Here is an 8,202-nt window from a genome sequence, read left to right on the forward strand (position 1 = left end):
TTCTCTCCGTTCCTCCTCCTCTCCTCCATTCCCTCCGTTCCTCCTCCTCTCCTCCATTCCCTCCGTTCCTCCTCTCTCCTCCATTCCCTCCGTTCCTCCTCCTCTCCTCCATTCCCTTCGTTCCTCCTCTCTCCTCCATTCCCTCCGTTCCTCCGTTCCTCCTCTCCTCCATTCCCTCCGTTCCTCCTCCTCTCCTCCATTCCCTCCGTTCCTCCTCTCTCCTCCATTCCCTCCGTTCCTCCTCCTCTCCTCCATTCACTCCGTTCCTCCTCATCTCCTCCGTTCTCTCCGTTCCTCCTCCTCTCCTCCATTCCCTCCATTCCTCCTCCTCTCCTCCATTCCCTCCGTTCCTCCTCCTCTCCTCCATTCCCTCCGTTCCTCCTCTCTCCTCCATTCCCTCCGTTCCTCCTCCTCTCCTCCATTCCCTCCGTTCCTCCTCCTCTCCTCCATTCCTTCCGTTCCTCCTCTCTCCTCCATTCCCTCCGTTCCTCATCTCCTCCGTTCTCTCCGTTCCTCCTTCTCTCCTCCATTTCCTCCGTTCCTCCTCTCTCCTCCATTCCTTCCGTTCCTCCTCTCCTCCATTCCCTCCGTTCCTCCTCTCTCCTCCATTCCCTCCGTTCCTCATCTCCTCCGTTCTCTCCGTTCCTCCTCTCTCCTCCATTCCCTCCGTTCCTCCTCCTCTCCTCCATTCCCTCCGTTCCTCCTCTCTCCTCCATTCCCTCCGTTCCTCCTCCTCTCCTCCATTCCCTCCGTTCCTCCTCTCTCCTCCATTCCCTCCGTTCCTCCTCTCTCCTCCATTCCCTCCGTTCCTCCTCCTCTCCTCCATTCCCTCCGTTCCTCCTCCTCTCCTCCATTCCCTCCGTTCCTCCTCCTCTCCTCCATTCCCTCCGTTCCTCCTCCTCTCCTCCATTCCTTCCGTTCCTCCTCTCTCCTCCATTCCCTCCGTTCCTCCTCTCTCCTCCATTCCCTCCGTTACTCCTCCTCTCCTCCATTCCCTCCGTTCCTCCTCATCTCCTCCGTTCTCTCCGTTCCTCCTCCTCTCCTCCATTCCCTCCGTTCCTCCTCCTCTCCTCCATTCCCTCCGTTCCTCCTCTCTCCTCCATTCCCTCCGTTCCTCCTCCTCTCCTCCATTCCCTCCGTTCCTCCACTCCTTCTCTCCTCCATTTCCTCCGTTCCTCCTCTCTCCTCCATTCCTTCCGTTCCTCCTCTCTCCTCCATTCCCTCCGTTCCTCCTCCTCTCCTCCATTCCCTCCGTTCCTCCTCTCTCCTCCATTCCCTCCGTTCCTCCTCCTCTCCTCCATTCCCTCCGTTCCTCCTCTCTCCTCCGTTCCCTCCGTTCCTCCTCCTCTCCTCCTTTCCCTCCGTTCCTCCTCCTCTCCTCCATTCCCTCCGTTCCTCCTCTCTCCTCCATTCCCTCCGTTCCTCCTCCTCTCCTCCATTCCCTCCGTTCCTCCTCATCTCCTCCGTTCTCTCCGTTCCTCCTCCTCTCCTCCATTCCCTCCATTCCTCCTCCTCTCCTCCATTCCCTCCGTTCCTCCTCCTCTCCTCCATTCCCTCCGTTCCTCCTCTCTCCTCCATTCCCTCCGTTCCTCCTCCTCTCCTCCATTCCCTCCGTTCCTCCTCCTCTCCTCCATTCCTTCCGTTCCTCCTCTCTCCTCCATTCCCTCCGTTCCTCATCTCCTCCGTTCTCTCCGTTCCTCCTTCTCTCCTCCATTTCCTCCGTTCCTCCTCTCTCCTCCATTCCTTCCGTTCCTCCTCTCCTCCATTCCCTCCGTTCCTCCTCTCTCCTCCATTCCCTCCGTTCCTCATCTCCTCCGTTCTCTCCGTTCCTCCTCTCTCCTCCATTCCCTCCGTTCCTCCTCCTCTCCTCCATTCCCTGCGTTCCTCCTCTCTCCTCCATTCCCTCCGTTCCTCCTCCTCTCCTCCATTCCCTCCGTTCCTCCTCTCTCCTCCATTCCCTCCGTTCCTCCTCTCTCCTCCATTCCCTCCGTTCCTCCTCCTCTCCTCCATTCCCTCCGTTCCTCCTCCTCTCCTCCATTCCTTCCGTTCCTCCTCCTCTCCTCCATTCTCTCCGTTCCTCCTCTCTCCTCCATTCCCTCCGTTCCTCATCTCCTCCGTTCTCTCCGTTCCTCCTCCTCTCCTCCATTCCCTCCGTTCCTCCTCCTCTCCTCCATTCCCTCCGTTCCTCCTCCTCTCCTCCATTCCCTCCGTTCCTCCTCCTCTCCTCCATTCCTTCCGTTCCTCCTCTCTCCTCCATTCCCTCCGTTCCTCCTCTCTCCTCCATTCCCTCCGTTCCTCCACTCCTTCTCTCCTCCATTTCCTCCGTTCCTCCTCTCTCCTCCATTCCTTCCGTTCCTCCTCTCTCCTCCATTCCCTCCGTTCCTCCTCCTCTCCTCCATTCCCTCCGTTCCTCCTCTCTCCTCCATTCCCTCCGTTCCTCCTCCTCTCCTCCATTCCCTCCGTTCCTCCTCTCTCCTCCGTTCCCTCCGTTCCTCCTCCTCTCCTCCATTCCCTCCGTTCCTCCTCCTCTCCTCCATTCCCTCCGTTCCTCCTCTCTCCTCCATTCCCTCCGTTCCTCCTCCTCTCCTCCATTCCCTCCGTTCCTCCTCATCTCCTCCGTTCTCTCCGTTCCTCCTCCTCTCCTCCATTCCCTCCATTCCTCCTCCTCTCCTCCATTCCCTCCGTTCCTCCTCCTCTCCTCCATTCCCTCCGTTCCTCCTCTCTCCTCCATTCCCTCCGTTCCTCCTCCTCTCCTCCATTCCCTCCGTTCCTCCTCTCTCCTCCATTCCTTCCGTTCCTCCTCTCTCCTCCATTCCCTCCGTTCCTCATCTCCTCCGTTCTCTCCGTTCCTCCTTCTCTCCTCCATTTCCTCCGTTCCTCCTCTCTCCTCCATTCCTTCCGTTCCTCCTCTCCTCCATTCCCTCCGTTCCTCCTCTCTCCTCCATTCCCTCCGTTCCTCATCTCCTCCGTTCTCTCCGTTCCTCCTCTCTCCTCCATTCCCTCCGTTCCTCCTCCTCTCCTCCATTCCTTCCGTTCCTCCTCTCTCCTCCATTCCCTCCGTTCCTCCTCTCTCCTCCATTCCCTCCATTCCTCCTCCTCTCCTCCATTCCCTCCGTTCCTCCTCCTCTCCTCCATTCCCTCCGTTCCTCCTCCTCTCCTCCATTCTCTCCGTTCCTCCTCTCTCCTCCATTCCCTCCGTTCCTCATCTCCTCCGTTCTCTCCGTTCCTCCTCCTCTCCTCCATTCCCTCCGTTCCTCCTCCTCTCCTCCATTCCCTCCGTTCCTCCTCCTCTCCTCCATTCTCTCCGTTCCTCCTCTCTCCTCCATTCCCTCCGTTCCTCATCTCCTCCGTTCTCTCCGTTCCTCCTCCTCTCCTCCATTCCCTCCGTTCCTCCTCCTCTCCTCCATTCCCTCCGTTCCTCCTCTCTCCTCCATTCCCTCCGTTCCTCCTCCTCTCCTCCATTCTCTCCGTTCCTCCTCTCTCCTCCATTCCCTCCGTTCCTCATCTCCTCCGTTCTCTCCGTTCCTCCTCCTCTCCTCCATTCCCTCCGTTCCTCCTCCTCTCCTCCATTCCCTCCGTTCCTCCTCCTCTCCTCCATTCCCTCCGTTCCTCCTCCTCTCCTCCATTCCCTCCGTTCCTCCTCCTCTCCTCCATTCCTTCCGTTCCTCCTCTCTCCTCCATTCCCTCCGTTCCTCATCTCCTCCGTTCTCTCCGTTCCTCCTCCTCTCCTCCATTCCCTCCGTTCCTCCTCCTCTCCTCCATTCTCTCCGTTCCTCCTCTCTCCTCCATTCCCTCCGTTCCTCATCTCCTCCGTTCTCTCCGTTCCTCCACTCCTCCACTCCTCCCTTTCTACTTTGCCGTTAATTTCCTTGTTGCTTCACTTGACTGGTGATTGAATGCCACCGGGTGTTCAGAGCAAATTTCACACGTGGTCGGGACCGGGTAACCAACTGGAAAATCCCTCTTCAATTTCCACCTTGCGTCTTCATTCCATTTCCTCCCCGTCCTCTTCTTCCTATCCCCTTCCTGTCCCCTCCTCAGAGTCACGTCATCCTCTCCTTCCTGCCTCCTCGCTTGGACACTCGGTACACTTTTTCCTCTCATATTCTACAAACTAATATTCATTCTTATCATTTTGACATTTCCATGATGTTTTGCTGTTGGTATCTCATATCATGCATCATTTCAGTTATGAATTTCAGCTCTGCATGAGCAGGTTTTAGAGCTGTGCTGTGTGAGGGTTTCAGACCTGGTGTTTCCTCTTACTTGTTTCTACCCAGCCCTGTTGCTGCTGCGCCCTGCAGGGATCAATACACTTCGCATCTTATCTTTTTGCACCTTCCTGCTCTCCCCTCACCTCCTCCTCACTCCCTTTTTTACACCTTTAATCAGATAAACCACCTCGCACCCCCTCCCCACATATTTACTGTTCTCCTTTCCTATTTTCGGATCCTCGCGGCTTCCTTATCTACTTCCTTTTCTCATTTTTTTGTATTATATCAACTCCCATCCTTATCGTCTTTGTCTCTTATCAGCACATTTCTCTCCATGTCTCTTTTCCTCCTCTTTTCATTCACTCCTCCATTCCTTACCACATTATATCCTCCCTTCTTCCACTTTTTCTTTTTTCCTCAGTTTCTCCACTTAATTTCCCTCTGCTCTCCAACCCTAACCACATCTTTTCTTTTTTTTCTTTTGACCTTTTCCTCATCCTCTTCATCTCCCCCTATTTCACCTCCAGGGTGGGGATGTTGTGGCGGCGTAACAAATACCTGCTGGATCCCCTCAGTCTGAGTGGCTGTTCTAATGAGCTCAGATCATCCACGGCAGCCTGCAGCCACGCTGCTGCCACTCCACTGACGCTCAGTGACAGCCGTTAAAGTGTGTGTGCGTGTGTGTGTGTGTGTGTGTGTATTGACGGGGTTTGCACAGTTTGCACAGTGTGTTTTCATAAAAACATATTCTGCAGATCTGTATATGTGTAGACACGTTGGAGGATGATGACTCATTTAAAGGCTGCTTGGTACAGAAATGAAGACCAAATGAAAGAAGAAACAACACGCAATTCAACAAACGCTTCAGAAAAGAATGTTGAACCTGAAAGACAAACATGACGAAACATTTTTACTTTAAAGCTATGCGAGAAGACATTAAAAAAAAAAAGCATCTTTGGGATGGTTTCTAATTAGGTTGTGTTGCATAAGTCTAAAAGGTCATTGTTCCCCCGTAGGCGTTAGCAGGGTTGCTCCTTATGACATATGGAAGTTAAATACTGCAGCATCCACATGCATTTACTCAGACCTGACTCAGAGCTCAGTAACAAGCAGCCAGATGGTGCACGTCGAGTCACTGACAGCTATCCTCATCATATATTCAGAAACACACTTAGGAGACACAAAACAAATGTAGCCCATCTAGAAGTCAAACCCTTGGGGAGACACATGGGAGATCCGCATACAGGTTCTTAAGGGGTAAACGTCTGTTCCACGACAGCATCTCCAGGTTCTTAAGGGGTAAACGTCTGTTCCACCACAACATCTCCAGGTTCTTAAGGGGTAAACGTCTGTTCCACCACAACATCTCCAGGTTCTTAAGGGGTAAACGTCTGTTCCACCACAACATCTCCAGGTTCTTAAGGGGTAAACGTCTGTTCCACCACAACATCTCCAGGTTCTTAAGGGGTAAACGTCTGTTCCACCACAACATCTCCAGGTTCTTAAGGGGTAAACGTCTGTTCCACCACAACATCTCCAGGTTCTTAAGGGGCAAACGTCTGTTCTACCACAACATCTCCAGGTTCTTAAGGGGCAAACGTCTGTTCTACCACAACATCTCCAGGTTCTTAAGGGGCAAACGTCTGTTCTACCACAACATCTCCAGGTTCTTAAGGGGCAAACGTCTGTTCCACCACAACATCTCCAGGTTCTTAAGGGGCAAACGTCTGTTCTACCACAACATCTCCAGGTTCTTAAGGGGCAAACGTCTGTTCTACCACAACATCTCCAGGTTCTTAAGGGGTAAACGTCTGTTCTACCAAAACATCTCCAGGTTCTTAAGGGGTAAACGTCTGTTCTACCACAACATCTCCAGGTTCTTAAGGGGCAAACGTCTGTTCTACCACATCTCCAGGTTTGCGGTAGTCCTGGAGTACAAAAGATGCAACAATGTTTTGAATTGTTGGGACGCTGGCAGCTTAGAATTCCAACCGCTTTGGAGATTCTGCACCAATAAATTATTTTGTTACACATCTGCTAAGTACAAATATGAAAAGGACCATGTGTGTTTTTGATGATCTTTAAACTGAAGTCAACAACATGATCATTCATAAAGTTGAGTGTGTGTGTGTGTGTGTTTGTGTGTGTGTGTGTATGTGTGTGTGTGTGTGTGTGTGTGTATGTGTGTGTGTCCACAGCTTATCTCACATACTACTGGACCCATCAGCCACATCATGTCAAATGTTTTATTCCCCCGGTCAAGAATGAACTTTCATGCTCAAATGAATCAGATGATTTTTGGTGCGTTTTGGTGTTCTAGCCCACGAGCACCATTCTCATGAAGCTTCCTCTTAAATGCATCGGGCAGAACCTTTAATGGTGGAGAATGTGATGGTTCTTACTGACGGACAAAGTGACTGGTGAACACAATGGAGCATTCAGCCACTTGGTAGAAACCAAACCAGATGTTAAAGGACATTAAATATTGGACTAACATTCGTCAGGTGGAAGAAAACACGACTCGATTGAATGCCGATAGTGCTCTGTGTCTGCTGGATGTGAAAATAGGCCACAGCATTTCAGCTTGTTCACCAAGCAGCACAAAACAATTAATTAAATGCAGCTTTAAATATTCTTTTTGCAGAGTTGGTTTTTTTGAAGGTCTTACAATTTTTTTAAATATTTTTATTCGTGCATTTATTTGGTATTTTTAAAGTAGCAGTCAAATTAATGTTGTTCTGATATTTGTTTGTCCAAATGCTTCTTCAAATATAATTTGAATATCTCCCACTCTTGGGATGTAAGTCTAACTCTGGCCTCACATTGTACAGTCGTGTCCAGGTATGGATGCAATATATTCATATATATATATATATATATATACATCTATTGACTAACTCCACGGTTGCAGTTTTCAAACCCATCCAAGTCAAACCAGTGGAATTAACCACTGTAACACTGTGTAAGGATTGCTTTAATAAAGAAGAGTCAGCATGTGGAGGTGAGGTGATTATCTGAGAGGGCAGTCGGGGGAAAACTAAGGGCCAATCATTTCATCCTGGCCTGTCACCGCACGGAACATAGTGTTATTTTAAAGAGGCGGAGAGAGGGATAGAACACAGAGAGCGAGAGAGAGAGAGAGAGAGAGAGAGAGATGGCATAAGGGCTCACAGGAGACTTATGGCTTAGTCAGTCACCCAGCTAAACACTCCATCAGCCCGCGCTTTAGTCAGTCTCATCCATATCCTCCTTCTATTTCCCATCATCTGTCCATCCATCTCTCCACTCGCCACCGTCGTGTGATAAATCCTCACAACATCACAGCATTGTATCCGTCCCTCCATCCCTTTGTCTGTCCCATTTTAAGCACCTCATCTCACCTCTGTGATACACTCACACGGGGATGGCGGAAGGGGTTTATCGAAGAGGTGCTTATGACTATTTGAGGGATGTGCTTAGCTTGCAGGTCAGTTCGGCTTCAACCTCTCACCGGTGTGAGAAAACCAGTCAGCCTGAGAGAGGGAGGAAGAGGAGAGGAGGATGAACTCCACGGACGAAGACCACCATATATAGCTTCACATCTTTGTTGTCCAATTACCTATTTTTAGGAGGTTTACCAGCTCAATGATGCTGCGGACTCCTGCACACTTCAATCATCATGACTGGCAAACATCCTGCGAGTCTGTCTAATTACATAGAAGGTGTACGCTATTTTCCTTGGAATACATTTTCAAGATGAAGATAAGAAACTATGTTCATTTGCATTGCCTTGAAATGGATCATTTGTGCTCAACAAATGTTACCTTGTAAATTATTAATCTTGTGTGTGTGTGTATCTGTAACTGCCTATTAATGATGCATAATAAAGTATAACATAGCCAAACTCCACTATGAAGGAAAGCCAATATATATTGATCAGTGATGTGCTAAGTTCAAACAGATTACTTTACTAAAAATGTGACCTCTGCGTAGAAATATGCGCTACAAT

This window comes from Cyclopterus lumpus, chromosome 4 (genome assembly GCF_009769545.1).
Source record: "Cyclopterus lumpus isolate fCycLum1 chromosome 4, fCycLum1.pri, whole genome shotgun sequence".
NCBI classification, from domain to species: Eukaryota; Metazoa; Chordata; class Actinopteri; order Perciformes; family Cyclopteridae; genus Cyclopterus; species Cyclopterus lumpus.